Source organism: Candoia aspera, chromosome 1 (assembly GCF_035149785.1).
Source record: "Candoia aspera isolate rCanAsp1 chromosome 1, rCanAsp1.hap2, whole genome shotgun sequence".
Taxonomy (NCBI): domain Eukaryota; kingdom Metazoa; phylum Chordata; class Lepidosauria; order Squamata; family Boidae; genus Candoia; species Candoia aspera.
In genome coordinates, this window is record NC_086153.1 from 155,569,440 (window position 1) to 155,584,453 (window position 15,014).

At 38.2% G+C, this 15,014-nt stretch overlaps 1 long non-coding RNA gene across 1 annotated transcript; it reads right to left on the reverse strand.

Moving 5' to 3' along the window:
* Positions 1–11,659: 11,659 nt before the first annotated feature.
* Positions 11,660–13,243, reverse strand: LOC134488985 (uncharacterized). The gene is made up of 2 exons (XR_010067068.1): positions 13,192–13,243; positions 11,660–11,943 (listed from the first exon to the last, which is right to left on the reverse strand). It is a non-coding gene; the product is annotated as an uncharacterized LOC134488985 (long non-coding RNA).
* Positions 13,244–15,014: the final 1,771 nt, after the last annotated feature.

Consider the following 15,014-nt stretch of genomic DNA (forward strand, 5'->3'; position numbering starts at 1 on the left):
ACTTTCTGTCTCCCTCTCCCCCACCCCCCATAACTTTCTCTCTCTTCAAGATGTACAGTTGTTTAGATAAAGTGAGGCTTTCCTATTTTATGTGTTTCTTAATTTACTTTACCTTTTACTTCAAAATAAGGAATGTCAATTTGCATTCATTGATAGCTGGGTTAAGCCTATACTCTGCATTCAAGGCAACCATATTATGAGCATTTCACTAATTACTCAGCATTCTGCTTAGGTTCAGGACATATCCTCTAATAAAAGCTCCTGATGAATTCAGATCTCCAACATCTGGTTACTTTGTGTGCATATATGTATATGGTATAGACTTGTATGACTTCAACTTGTTTGCATGCAGACTATTTTAGAACAGTAAATTTGTCCAGTAGGGTTCCTATGATTTATCCATATCATAGATTATATGTAACATCACCAAAAGAGTAATAACCAGAATCTACATTGTCTAGATTCTCCCTTGCCACTATACAGTAATTCTCCATCAGTTGCAAACTCCCTTCTCCCTCATATTCACCAAAGTGTGAACCTGAGGGTCTTCTAGGAATCCTGCAATTTTTTTTTGTTTGGAACAGCTTTTTAAACACTTCATCTCACATTTTAAACACAGATTTGATTTCATTTGATTGAATATTTGAACCAAAAGGCAAAACAAGGACTTGGTCAGATTGTTCTGACTCATACAATTTAGGCTGGTGTAGGTCTTCTTGTGCCTACCAATTTAGTGGACCAAAGTATCAGGTTTATTTGTATCATTTTTGTATATATGCATTCTTGAGAAATTTATCTAGGTGATTTTCAAAGGCTGGCCTCACTTTCAGCCTTTGCTACAGATTTGTCTGGTTCCCCTGAGCTAAAATAATTTATTGTTTTAAATAATAATCATTAAATCACTTATTTATTTAATAATTTTAAATAAATTATTTAAAATAATGTGTTATTTTAAATAATTTATTAAATGGTTTTTAGTAATAACATTTTGCTTGGGTGCATACTTTAGAATTCATAGGTGGCTCAACGGCATGCCATATTTCCTACTGATATGTTTGCTGTCTTCAGCAAAGGATCGTTACCTTGTCGTGGTGCTGGAGCTTGAGCACCTCAGTGATGCCATGAGCTAAACCGTGAAGGGCCACCCAAGACAGGAAGGTCATGACAGAGAGGTCAGACTAAATGCGATCCCTGGGGAAGGTAATGGCAACCCACCCCAGTATTCTTGCCATGAAAACTAAATGGATCAGCACAACCAGAGATATGTCGGTATACCATCGGAAGATGAGACCCCCAGGTCGGAAGATGGTCAAAATGCTACTGGGGAGGAACAGAGGATGAGTTCAACTAGCCCCAGACGTGATGACGCAGCTAGCTCAAAGCCGAAAGGACGGCTAGCGGCCGATGGTGCTGGTGGTGAACAGCGAATCCAATGTTCTAAGGATCAATACACCATTGGAACCTGGAATGTCAGATCTATGAGCCAGGGCAAATTGGATGTGGTTATTGGTGAGATGTCAAGATTAAAGATAGACATTTTGAGTGTCAGTGAACTGAAATGGACTGGAATGGGCCACTTCACATCAAATGACCACCAGATCTACTACTGTGGACAAGAGGGCCACAGAAGAAATGGAGTAGCCTTCATAATTAATAGTAAAGTGGCTAAAGCAGTGCTTGGATACAATCCAAAAAATGATAGAATGATCTCAATTCGAATTCAGGGCAAGCCATCTAACATCACAGTGATCCAAATATACGCCCCAACCACAGATGCTGAAGAAGCTGAAGTAGAGCAGTTCTATGAGAATCTGCAGCACTACTGGACAACACGCCTAAAAGAGATGTTATTTTCATCACGGGAGACTGGAATGCTAAGGTGGGCAGTCAAATGACACCTGGAATTACAGGTAAGCATGGCCTGGGAGAACAAAACGAAGCAGGACATAGGCTGATAGAATTTTGCCAAGACAACTCAATGTGCATAACAAACACTCTCTTCCAGCAACCCAAGAGACGGCTTTATCCATGGACTTCCCCAGATGGACAACACCGAAACCAGATTGATTACATCCTTTGCAGCCAAAGGTGGTGGACATCTATACAGTCGGTAAAAACAAGACCTGGAGCTGACTGTAGTTCAGATCACGAACTTCTTCTTGCACAATTTAGGATCAGACTAAAGAGATTAGGGAAGACCCACAGATCAGCTTGGTATGAGCTCACTAATATTCCTAAGGAATATGCAGTGGAGGTGAAGAATAGATTTAAGGGACTGGACTTAGTAGATAGGGTCCCAGAAGAACTACGGACAGAAGTTCACAACATTGTTCAGGAGGCAGCAACAAAATACATCCCCCCCAAAAAAAATCAAGAAGGCAAAATGGCTGTCTGCTGAGACACTAGAAGTAGCCCAAGAAAGAAGGAAAGCAAAAGGCAACAGTGATAGGGGGAGATATGCCCAATTAAATGCAAAATTCCAGAGGTTAGCCAGAAGAGATAAGGAATTATTTTTAAACAAGCAATGCGCGGAAGTGGAAGAAGACAATAGAATAGGAAGGACAAGAGACCTCTTCCAGAAAATGAGAAACATTGGAGGTAAATTCCAGGCCAAAATGGGTATGATCAAAAACAAAGATGGCAAGGACCTAACAGAAGAAGAAGAGATCAAGAAAAGGTGGCAAGAATATACGAAAGACCTGTATAGGAAGGATAACAATATCGGGGATAGCTTTGATGGTGTGGTCAGTGAGCTAGAGCCAGACATTCTGAAGAGTGAGGTTGAATGGGCCTTAAGAAGCATTGCTAATAACAAGGCAGTAGGAGACGACAGCATCCCAGCTGAACTGTTCAAAATATTTCAAGATGATGCTGTCAAGGTAATGCATGCTATATGCCAGCAAATTTGGAAAACACAAGAATGGCCATCAGATTGGAAAAAATCAACTTATATCCCCATACCAAAAAAGGGAAACACTAAAGAATGTTCAAACTATCGAACAGTGGCACTCATTTCACATGCCAGTAAGGTAATGCTCAAGATCCTGCAAGGTAGACTTCAGCAATTCATGGAGCAAGAATTGCCAGATGTACAAGCTGGGTTTAGAAAAGGCAAAGGAACTAGGGACCAAATTGCCAATATCCGCTGGATAATGGAAAAAGCCAGGGAGTTTCAGAAAAACATCTATTTCTGTTTTATTGACTATTCTAAAGCCTTTGACTGTGTGGACCATAACAAATTGTGGCAAGTTCTTAGTGGTATGGGGATACCAAGTCATCTTGTCTGCCTCCTGAAGAATCTGTATAACAACCAAGTAGCAACAGTAAGAACAGACCACGGAACAACGGACTGGTTTAAGATTGGGAAAGGAGTACGGCAGGGCTGTATACTCTCACCCTACCTATTCAACTTGTATGCAGAACACATCATGCGACATGCTGGGCTTGAGGAATCCAAGGCTGGAGTTAAAATCGCTGGAGGAAACATTAACAATCTCAGATATGCAGATGATACCACTTTGATGGCTGAAAGCGAAGAGGAACTGAGGAGCCTTATGATGAAGGTGAAAGAAGAAAGTGCAAAAGCTGGTTTGCAGCTAAACCTCAAAAAAACCAAGATTATGGCAACCAGCTTGATTGATAACTGGCAAATAGAGGGAGAAAATGTAGAAGCAGTGAAAGACTTTGTATTTCTAGGTGCGAAGATTACTGCAGATGCTGACTGCAGTCAGGAAATCAGAAGACGCTTAATCCTTGGGAAAAGAGCAATGACAAATCTCGATAAAATAGCGAAGAGCAGAGACATCACACTGACAACAAAGGCCTGCATAGTTAAAGCAATGGTGTTCCCCGTAGTAACATATGGCTGCGAGAGCTGGACCATAAGGAAGGCTGAGAGAAGGAAGATCGATGCTTTGGAACTGTGGTGTTGGAGGAAAATTCTGAGAGTGCCTTGGACTGCAAGAAGATCAAACCAGTCCATCCTCCAGGAAATAAAGCCAGACTGCTCACTTGAGGGAATGGTATTCAAGGCAAAAATGAAATACTTTGGCCACATAATGAGAAGACAAGACACCCTGGAGAAGATGTTGATGCTAGGGAGAGTGGAAGGCAAAAGGAAGAGGGGCCGACCAAGGGCAAGATGGATGGATGATATTCTAGAGGTGATGGATTCGTCCCTGGGGGAGCTGGGGGTGTTGACGACTGACAGGAAGCTCTGGCGTGGGCTGGTCCATGAAGTCACGAAGAGTCGGAAGCGACTAAACGAATAAACAACAACGTTTGCTGTGCCATCAAAACAAATTAATGATTCCTTACTCTTCCTTGACTTTTCCATTTTTCAAATGTTTCAGTATTTTCTGGCTTCTCTGAGAAATACTTTCGTCCTCCTTTTCTCCAGCCTCCTCTTCTACTAGAAATTTGACCGGGGGAAAAAATAAAAATCAAACTTAGAACAAATGCCATTTTGATCATCATAGCAATCTTTCTTATGTTTGCATGTGCATATGTGTGTGTCCGTGAGTATTTAATGACCCTATTCCAGTGAAGGCTAGAATGGAATTGAAATACAGGTTTCAAGTAAAATTTGTACATTGAGACATACTTCAAGCGAGGTGCATTCAGCGTAATGCAGTTTGTGCTTACTAAAGATAGCTTGCACTGCAGAACCCCGTGAAATATTTATAAAGATCTTTTCCTGAAAACCCCAGTCTTTTAATCCACCTATCCATAAGAAGTTAACACCAGAGAGACTTTGAAGCTGTAATAATAGGGAGCAGTTCTACTGTTGGGTCTCTGTGATTTCTCATTAGTTTTACAGCTTGCTCTGTCCTTTTCCAGACTACCCCCTCACAATGTGGCCATGCCCTCTCTTTTGGATACATATCCCCTTCCTCAAATGCTAATGTTTATCGCAGATTCTCTCTCAGAAGCATAGAACTCATGTTTTTTCCTCAGTGATCTATATTTAGCTCTGCAATTCTTCTTATTCTTCTGGGACCTATTTTTCCCTCCATGTCTGCTGACTTTTGACCCTCTGACTGACCTTCTAATAGCCAAATTAGATATGACACAAGGGAGCTATGATCTGATTTCCCAACTCTACCCCAGGTTCTCTCGTTAGATACTTAAAGCAGCTACAGTTATACAAACTCCAATTTTTGTTAGGAGAAGTAATCTAGGAGAGTAATCTAGAAATATGTGTATATCCCCCATTTAATACCCTGACCTAACCTTTCCTCCCTCACTTGCTGATGGATATCAGGATTTGCCGAGCCCCTTACTCAAAAATAAATTCAGTGGAAAGAATAGGAGAGATGACCATAATAGAAATATGCCAGAACTATTACCTAGGCAAAGAGGGATGAAACATTATTTAAGTCCTAGGAAGGAACTCAAGCAAATGCCTCCCTCATTCATTGGAGTATAAGAAGAGTGAGGAGGTACAGACAATCAGACTTGCAAGATTCTGTTATTATAGGCAATCTCAACAAAGCATAGTTCTAGATTTTCTGGTCTGGTCTACCTATTGTGGCTGACATTCAAGAACACAGTTCTTTGATAAGCTAGCTACCAATAAGCTCCAACTGTATATATACATGCAAAGAGAGATTCAACTCTTATATTTTTTTCAACCCCTGAGTCCTAATAAATTGAGAGCCAGTTGTTTCTCAATAGGAAAAGAAGTTAAAATCTGTGCACTGTTATTGTAATGGACCTGTGTGGTCTCAGGCTGTTTATGTCTCACCTTGGTCCTTTTAGCCCTTACATTATGTCAAACCTCTAAAGAGCCATACATGATCAGAGGAATAAGATTCACACAGAGTTTCATTAATCAGTTTTTTTTAAATCCATTCAATTGTGTCTGATTGTTGGAGGCTGCCTGGACAAGTCCCTGCAGTTTTCTTGGCAAGGTTTTTCAGCAGTGGTTTGCCATTGCCTGATACCTAGGGCTGAGAGGGAGGGACAGGCCCAAGGTCACCCAGCTGGCTTTGTGACTAAGGCAGGACTAGAACTCAGTCTCCCGGTTTCTAGCCCGGTGCCTTAGCCACTACACCAAACTGGCTCTTTAATCAGGTTTAACGCTGGGGCAAAGGGGGGTTAGGGTATGAAAACTTGGAAAATGAATAGGCAAAACTCCAGCCTCCATTTATCAATTCATTAAGAGGGGTTTTCTGTGAATTGCTTGAACTTCTTTCTTACAGATTGCTTAACTGAAAGGCTAATACCTCTTTTACCAAATAAGACTGAAATATCCATCTACTTTTCATTTGCCATTTTTAAATTCTCCCTTTTCTTTTTCAGTCTCCAAGAGTTCTCTTACACATTAGCTCTGTTGGAGAAAACATATAGGTAAGAGAGTGTAAATTCTAGTCCCCTCACAAGCTGGGTGACCTTGGGCCAGTCTCTCTCTCTCTCTCTCTCTCAGCCCTAGGAAGAAGAAGGCATTGGCAAACCACTTCTGAAATTTTGCCAAGATAACTGCAGGAGCTTGTCCAAAGAGTCGCCTGGAGTCAACAGTGACTCAAAGGGACACACACACACAAAACAGCAGCTAGAAAGGAACTTAGGACCAGAGAAAACTATTTTGCAAGGAATGATCAAGTGCCACCAGGCCAGGTGAGAAACAAACTGCAAGCAGTCCTTTTCAAAATGGTGGGGGAAAGTTTGCAATTAGTGAGGTTTTCTTTTGATATGTACTGTGTCTTGTTAAAGGTATGTAATAAATAATGCATTCTCTTCTGAAGAATCCTCTGTCAGTAGTGGTTTAGGATCAATTCAAGCTTTATCCAAAAGCCTAAGAATTGTCCTGAAATTGTCACAATATGCATGTAATACTAAGCAAAGTTGTTTTTTGTAAACTGAATGTTGTGAGGTTAAATAATTTTATTTTTTCAGCTGTTTTGACAATTCTACCATTTTGCTGGTTTATTCCATAATCTCTGTATTTAAATTGTAAGTCCCAATACTTTATAATATTTTCCAGTTCCTTTTGAGCTAATTTACTGTCATTTGGTGTTGCCACATCTATAAATAAAATGTGCTTTTCTTCAGTTATTGTGATGTCTGGCATTTTGTGTTCTAGATGTTGGTTTGTCTGAATTCAAAAGTTCCATAACATTTTTACATGTTCATTCTGGAGCACATTTTCAACATTATGGTCCTACCTATACATTTGTGCATCAAATCCATATTGACTATATAAATTCCAATGTACCATTTTTGCCATGTGAAAATATTTTACAATCTGGGAAGTTTTGCTACTGCTGCTTATTAGGTGATCAACAATCTTGTCTTTCTCTTTGCACAATCTACATTTGTTGTTGTTTCAAGATTTTTTTTAAAAAAATTATGGCATTGATTGCCAGTGCTTATCCTTGGTGCTGCAAATATCAACGCTTCATCTCAAGCCATTACCAAGTTTTGTTATTATTCACACTGCCTTCAATTTCTTTCAGGTTTTGACCATGCAGAGGTTTATTTTTCCAATTTTTCATTCACTATTCTAATTGTTCAGCTTTGTATGTTGCCTTTCATTCTATTACATTCAAAACTTTTTCCCTGCAGACATTTATCAGTATTTTCTCTTTGCTTGCTTTTATGTAGTCATTTAAGCCTCCATTGTTGCTTCACTTACAACAAACTGTTTGTTGTTGTTGTTGTTTATTCATTTAGTCGCTTCCGACTCTTCGTGACTTCATGGACCAGCCCACGCCAGAGCTTCCTGTCGGTCGTCAACACCCCCAGCTCCCCCAGGGACAAGTCCGTCACCTCTAGAATATCATCCATCCATCTTGCCCCTGGTCGGCCCCACTTCCTTTTGCCTTCCACTTTCCCTAGCATCAGCATCTTCTCTAGGGTGTCCTGTCTTCTCATTATGTGGCCAAAGTATTTCATTTTTGCCTTTAATATCGTTTCCTCAAGTGAGCAGTCTGGCTTTATTTCCTGGAGGATGGACTGGTTGGATCTTCTTGCAGTCCAAGGCACTCTCAGAATTTTCCTCCAACACCACAGTTCCAAAGCATCGATCTTCCTTCTCTCAGCCTTCCTTATGGTCCAGCTCTCGCAGCCATACGTTACTACGGGGAACACCATTGCTTTAACTATGTGGACCTTTGTTGTCAGTGTGATGTCTCTGCTCTTAACTATTTATCGAGATTTGTCATTGCTCTTCTCCCAAGGATTAAGCGTCTTCTGATTTCATGACTGCAGTCAGCATCTGCAGTAATCTTTGCACCTAGGAATACAAAGTCTTTCACTGCTTCTACATTTTCTCCCTCTATTTGCCAGTTATCAATCAAGGTGGTTGCCATAATCCTGGTTTTTTTGAGGTTTAGGTGCAAGCCAGCTTTTGCACTTTCTTCTTTCACCTTCATCATAAGGCTCCTCAGTTCCTCTTCGCTTTCAGCCATCGAAGTGGTATCATCTGCATATCTGAGATTGTTAATGTTTCTTCCAGCGATTTTAACTCCAGCAACAGTTACAACAAACTGTAACAACCAATTTTTTTTTTGGTAAATACAACAATCTATGTCATTTTGAAGGTGAAATGGAAGATACGTTGTCATAAGCTTTCAGGTTGTGTGATCTAAGGCAACTAGCTCAGCCTGTATCCAGTCAACAATACCAACGATGTAGTGTATTACAGTAACAGCCCCGGTCTTAATGACTGCTTGTATTACCATCATTCATATTTGATTTTAAAGCCTTTCTGACTCACTTTACATACCCAGAGCTGGTTTTCTTTTTCACTTATTGTGCAAGTGAAACATCTGCTTATCTTACACATACATGGCCATCACATTACTTCTGTCAGGGCAAATAATGTTATGCAAAGCACAGAAAGAGAGTCAGAAATAGGCTACCAAAGTTAAAGAAATGAGATTATTTTTTTTACAAAAGGAAACGCTGTTAAATTTAATTTCACCAACACCATCCTCTATATCTCTCTAACTTTCTATCCTTGCATACTGTTTTTGCTTCCACCACAGCCTTGTAATTCATACATTGCCTTTTCTTCCTTAAATTGCTTACTGCTCTCCTTTTGAAGTTTGCATTAACTTCATCCAAACCTGACTTTTTGAACTTGCACTTCCTTTCAACCCATTCGCTCTTCCTTCATATACAGTATTTATTTTGCAATTTGATCCTCATTTATTATCTCTATACAAACAAACTACCTTCATGTACTTTTTTTTTTTTTGCTGGTTACTCACTTTTGCATTTAATCCATTCAGGTGGCATCCATTCATTCTTGACCCTATCTCTTCTTGTTTTACTCTATAAGCTTCTTAAATACCTTATTCTCATCGCATTCAATTTACTTTTAGGTTTTTCCTGACATTCCCAAGTCTCATTTTCCTATAACAAAGTCAGCAGAAGCGCCTTCTTACAGCTATGACCATTTTTGCTCAATGGATTCCTATTGTCATACACACTTATATTTTATTTATTTATTTACTGGATCTATAAGCCCACCCAATACAAAGAATGTGACTCTGGGAGGCATACAACAAAAAACGAACAAACCAGAGCTATGTAATGTTAAAATATATACCATGTATAAATATGAATATGAAATACAGAATATAAAATGGTAACCCAGCATTAAAATAAAAAAAAAGACGGGAACTCCACTCAACTGGCCCCCAATGCCTGGGGGAAAAGCCAGGTCTTAATGGCTTTCCTAGAGGTGAGCCAAGCTGGGGCCTGTCATACATACTTATAACAACCTAAATGATACCATTCATATTTTGTGACATATATTTTACCTGTTTCATTCATAATTAACCTTATGAATGGCACAGCTAACTCTTATTCATAATAACTGCATATATTCATCAACTCCAATCTATAAGATCAGGCTACCTTCATTCAGACCTATTACATCCTACCCCTTTTTAAATTTTACAGACGCAACTTACCTTCTTTCATTTCATTTGTTAATTCATGTTCTTTACTATGTGTTTCTCTTATATTTCAAGTCACATTTTTTCAAATGCCATCCTCATCACCAGATGGACTCTTAGATAAAGACCTCCATGACTCATCATGGCTTTGATCATTTAACACTTTTTAATAATACAGTAAATCCTTGATTTACAGACTAATGGCAAAATCAGGCGGTTGTTAAAGCAGAATATTGTTAAATCCAAATGGGATTTTACCCATGCATATTTTACCGTATATGCATGCATAAAATGGGAATGGGATTTTATGTATGCATATTTTATGTAGTTTACACATTTTATGCATGGGCAGAAGCATAGCGTATAAGGACAGATTTTCTCTGTTACATCCAAACTCCACTAAACTGAAGTCTGTTCACTGTATTGTAGGTTAGATCATCAGCCTTGAATTGAAATTATTACCTTGGGTTGGAAAAGAATCTTGCATTGCTGATCTTTGGATTTTGTTCAGGGTCTCCTGCAAAATAGTTTAGTTAAGCCATCTTTCAGTACTGAAAGAAATTGACCTATACATGTTTAGTATAATGGTGACTGCTTGTGTTACTTCTATTTTTTACATACAGTATATACAATGTGATTGTGGGATGCCACATTATTAGTATACAGACTGGTTTGTTTTTAAAAGAATATTGTACATGATTGGTCTGTTAGGTTAATGTGTATGGCAAAATGTTTCAGTAGTTTATTGAATATTGGCTTTGAAATGCATACCACAACATGTGTTACCTTACCAGTGACAAATCAAGAAAAAAACAAGGATTTCAAGTGATTTTTAAGTGGTTGTTGCTGTACTAAGCTTTCTACACAAATGATTAAATAGGACTTGAGTGGTTTGACCTATCACATACTGCTCACATCTTTGCAAAGCATGTTATGTTAGCTATTTGTGTAAACTATGCTTGCCAAGATTGTTTGATTTCTGCTTTTCAGAAAATTAAATCTTTTTAGGGCTTTACTTCATTTTCACCTCTAAAAATGGCCTTTCACAATTAGACACAAAAGTATATTTCTGTCATTTGATTTAATTAACTCAAGCAAAGATTTGTATATTATAAGCACCTTTTATTCCCAATCTAGATTTTTCTTTGCATGAAATGACTCATTTTGCAGCAGCTTCTTGTTTTCCTAGAAAGAATATACTAGAATATGAAAAAAGCCAAATTCATTAGCTGCATCATCTGTCATTTAGGCTGGGAAAAAGTAAAACCAACTTTGCTCAAACTCAGCAAAGCCAAGCTCAATGAAAAAAGTTACTGTAATCTTCTGGAATAAAGCAAGAATTGAGCTGGAAAAGCCCTGCAAACATTTTGCACAAATAATTATTTCTGGATTCACTTGAATCAACAGGTGGCAGCAGCTGGCCATTCCTTCTGGGCTCAGTGGTTAAACAGGGTCACAACTACCGTAATTAGTATTTGGGTGGGAGACCACCAGAGAACTCATGAGCTGAAGTTTGGACTGGGAAGTCACAAACATCTCAGAAGAAGGCAATAGCAAACCATTTCTGTAAAAATTGCCAAAACAAAACAAAACCTTATCTGGCTGCATCCATGGAATCACCACGAAAAATTTTACCATTGCCATTATATCTGATAAACAGTTTTTGGAAACTCAAAAGTTTTGGCCAAAGAAAGGTATTCCTTTTACATGGATTGGCTATCAACATGAAAACATCAGTGATAACAAATAGATGGAATCCAATCATACCCTTTTATTTTCAGGAGTTAGTGATCTAACTATGTTCCCTTTAATATACTAATTTCATTTTCCCTATGGATCCTTTCTCCTCCCTGGAAATTTGCTTCAAGTAGATGGGGACCCTTTAGAACAGTATCAAATGTGTCCTTGAGGCTTGCAGGTAGAAAATGGAATCAGGGGATGTAGCCTCATCTCTTCTTCTATTGGTGGAAGATTCCAAAAAACCAAAATAAATCTGGAGTTATAAATATATTCTTCAGATGATTTTGAAAGTAATCTACAAAGGAACAACAACAAAAACTAGACTGATGGTTGATTTACATGTGTAAAATGTTATAGTACCATTTTTAGTTAACTGATGTTTTCTATTCTTATTTTGTCCAGTTTTGGTTACAAAAAGAAATGTATTCCTATTTATGTGAGAAAACAACCCAACTTTTATTACTAATGAAAAAGAGTAATTGGTATTAGGGTTGCTGAACCTGTAGTTCTCCCTGTATTGCTGAACTTCAACTCACAGAAACCTGGTAGATTTTAAGTATAAAGGGGAAGCAGAATAAAATGTTTAATATAAATAACAATCATGCATATAACAAACTAAATCTGGTTAATTCTCTGAGTTGTTTCCCTCCTCACCCAGTGTAATGGTATGTGCGAAAGACCTCGGGAGACAGGAGTAACAGCCACAACCTGGACAGCAGTCTGATAAACGAAATTTGAGTCTGAAAGAGGAGGGGTGGCAAAAGCATCTCAGAAGGGACCCTCCCTAGTTTTTGGGAGAGTAAAAGTAAGGGACAGAGGGGACACTTTCAGACTTGCAAGATTCTGTTAATGTAACCTTACAACAAAGATAGAGCTAATATTCCTAGTTGTGCTTCTTGTCTGGACTACCTCACAAGGCTGACAGCCAGGTTATTCTTTGGCTTTTATTAATGGAATAGGTAATGCTCCTTGAACCACAGTTATGGTGCTGCTTTGAGAAGATGGTAATTGCCATAATTGTGGATCCTTGCATTGGGCCTGAGCTTGGACTAGATTATCTTCCAGATCTCTTCCAACCCCAACATTCTCTGATTTTATGATTCCATCCCAGACCCTGAAAGGACAATTCAGTGCTTGCTCATAGCACTGAGAAGGCAGTGGAGTTTAATTGCATCCAAGCATAATTAGTGACACTATATTCAGAAGCAAGTCATTGCCTAGTAGTTGAATATAGAAATGTACTTTATTGCTATCAGATATATACAGTATGGCACGTTTTCATATACTGCAGTCTATTTTTGCAGGTAAACTTTGAATCCAACAGGTGGCTATTTTAAAATGTATTGATTCTGAGTAAATAATATGCTTTCTACCTCCCTACATCAAATGATTTTCCCAGCTCAAATGAATTTTGTTCTTTCATTGCCCTTGCATACAAAATAGCCATAAAAACTATTTTTTATTTGTTGATCATTTGTTATTTTAAAAATCATAATTAAAATGAAACATAAAAGCAGATACATTTTAAACAGTGCTAATTTACCTTTTCTGAAATGTTATCTTCTCTCTGATCATCAGGATTATCTTCTGTTTCTGTAAAGAAGCAAAAAAACCCTATCATCTATTACAAGCTTCTCCAAATGAAATGAAGCCAGACTGATTTGTAAGAAAAAAATTTAAAATCTACAGTTCAGCAATACACCTTTGACCAAAGAACACCTTGACTGTCATACAATTTTATTATTTGATCCTAATAAAAAACCTGCCTGACTATTGATGTTGAAAATATTAGATTTTCCCCCCTCATATATAAGTTTGTACTGAGAGACAAGAATATTCCAATTAGATTTCTATGCACACGGAAGCACTGAGTTCAACTTTATGAATAGTTGCCTTACTCATTCCTCACAGTAAGGGAATTCCATGTCAGTGCAAAGTCAATAAACTAGGACCACACTGTACATTTGTCTTATACAGATATTTTGCAGAACCATGTGCATGATGGAAGGTATGAACAGTCTTTTTTTTAAAAATCACCCTCTGAAAAGTCAAATTAACCATTAATGTATGTTGGCCATAGAATACATTCCACCTACAACAGCAATCAAGTATTGGCTTTAGGATATTCACTACAAAACAGAGAGAATGGTATACCATAATTAACACAAACATAGGAATATTTAGTGACTAGCTCTACAGGAGACTTCCAGTTACTCAGCAGTTGTGTTCATTGTGTTTGCTGGACTTCTAAATCAGCAAACATTAACAGACATAACCAAAGCTATATTTAGGGTGCACCATAGAACAAGCTAGACATTATTAAAATAGCATAGAATAAAGTATTGGCAGGGAAGGGAATAAGAAGCACAGGCTGTAGAAGAGCTGGAAACAAGATCTCATTGTCTACATTACAGTCTTGAACAAATTCACAGAGAAAGAAGCAAATTAGAAATAACCATGTATGGTAATCATTCCTTTCCTAAATCAACCATTGTTTGTCCTAATAAAATATGCAAGCAAAAGTGATGTAATACATGTAAACCAAAAGGATAAATTGCTTGCTTGACTGTAAACTTTTGTCTTCTACTGAGAACATCCTGTGATCACAGATGCAATAAAACTTTGAAGCACTCTTCAGGTGTTTTGGTTTCACTACTCTAAATTGGGATCCAAGGAAGGTTTTCTCTACTCAGTGGTGTCCTTCTAGTTACAGAATGATTTTCATTAAAAAAAAAAACCTCTTCTGCTCCTCAGCACATCATCCTCCCCCCTTGCAATGCACCTACCAAATCTCCAGTTTTCCTTTATGCTCTTTGCTGAGTTCCCTCTCCTTTTTAATTATTTTCCTCCAATGGTGGACTTTTAATTATGTCATGCTAGGCAAGTTGGAGGAAACTCCAGCGGAGCACCACCCTCCATACCATCACAAGGGTGCACTTGCTCCACTTTTCCTGCACCACCTATCTAAAGGCAGAATGTCAGAACAAAGCCTTTTGAGCCCTGCCCATTTTCTTCCCACCACACATCCTCCATGCCTTAAAAGTGAACTTTGAACCAGAGAGCTCCTTCTATCCATGTTGGCTTCCTGTTCAAAAATTCAAAAATATTTTCAACATTTCTTGAAAAGAGAATGATTAAACTGATGAATAATTCTGAAAGTACTATAAAACTAACTAAATAAGCACAAAAGATGTATACCCTTCTGCTGACTCCCCCACCGCCCCCCAGGTGTGTATGTTGTAATGTAAGATACAGATTACCAGGCTAAATATTTCTTTGTGTATGTAGTATACTTACAGTAATTAGTATTATGGTAGTATCCTTACATAATTAATCTCTAAAATTGAAATTAGTTTTAAAAAATAT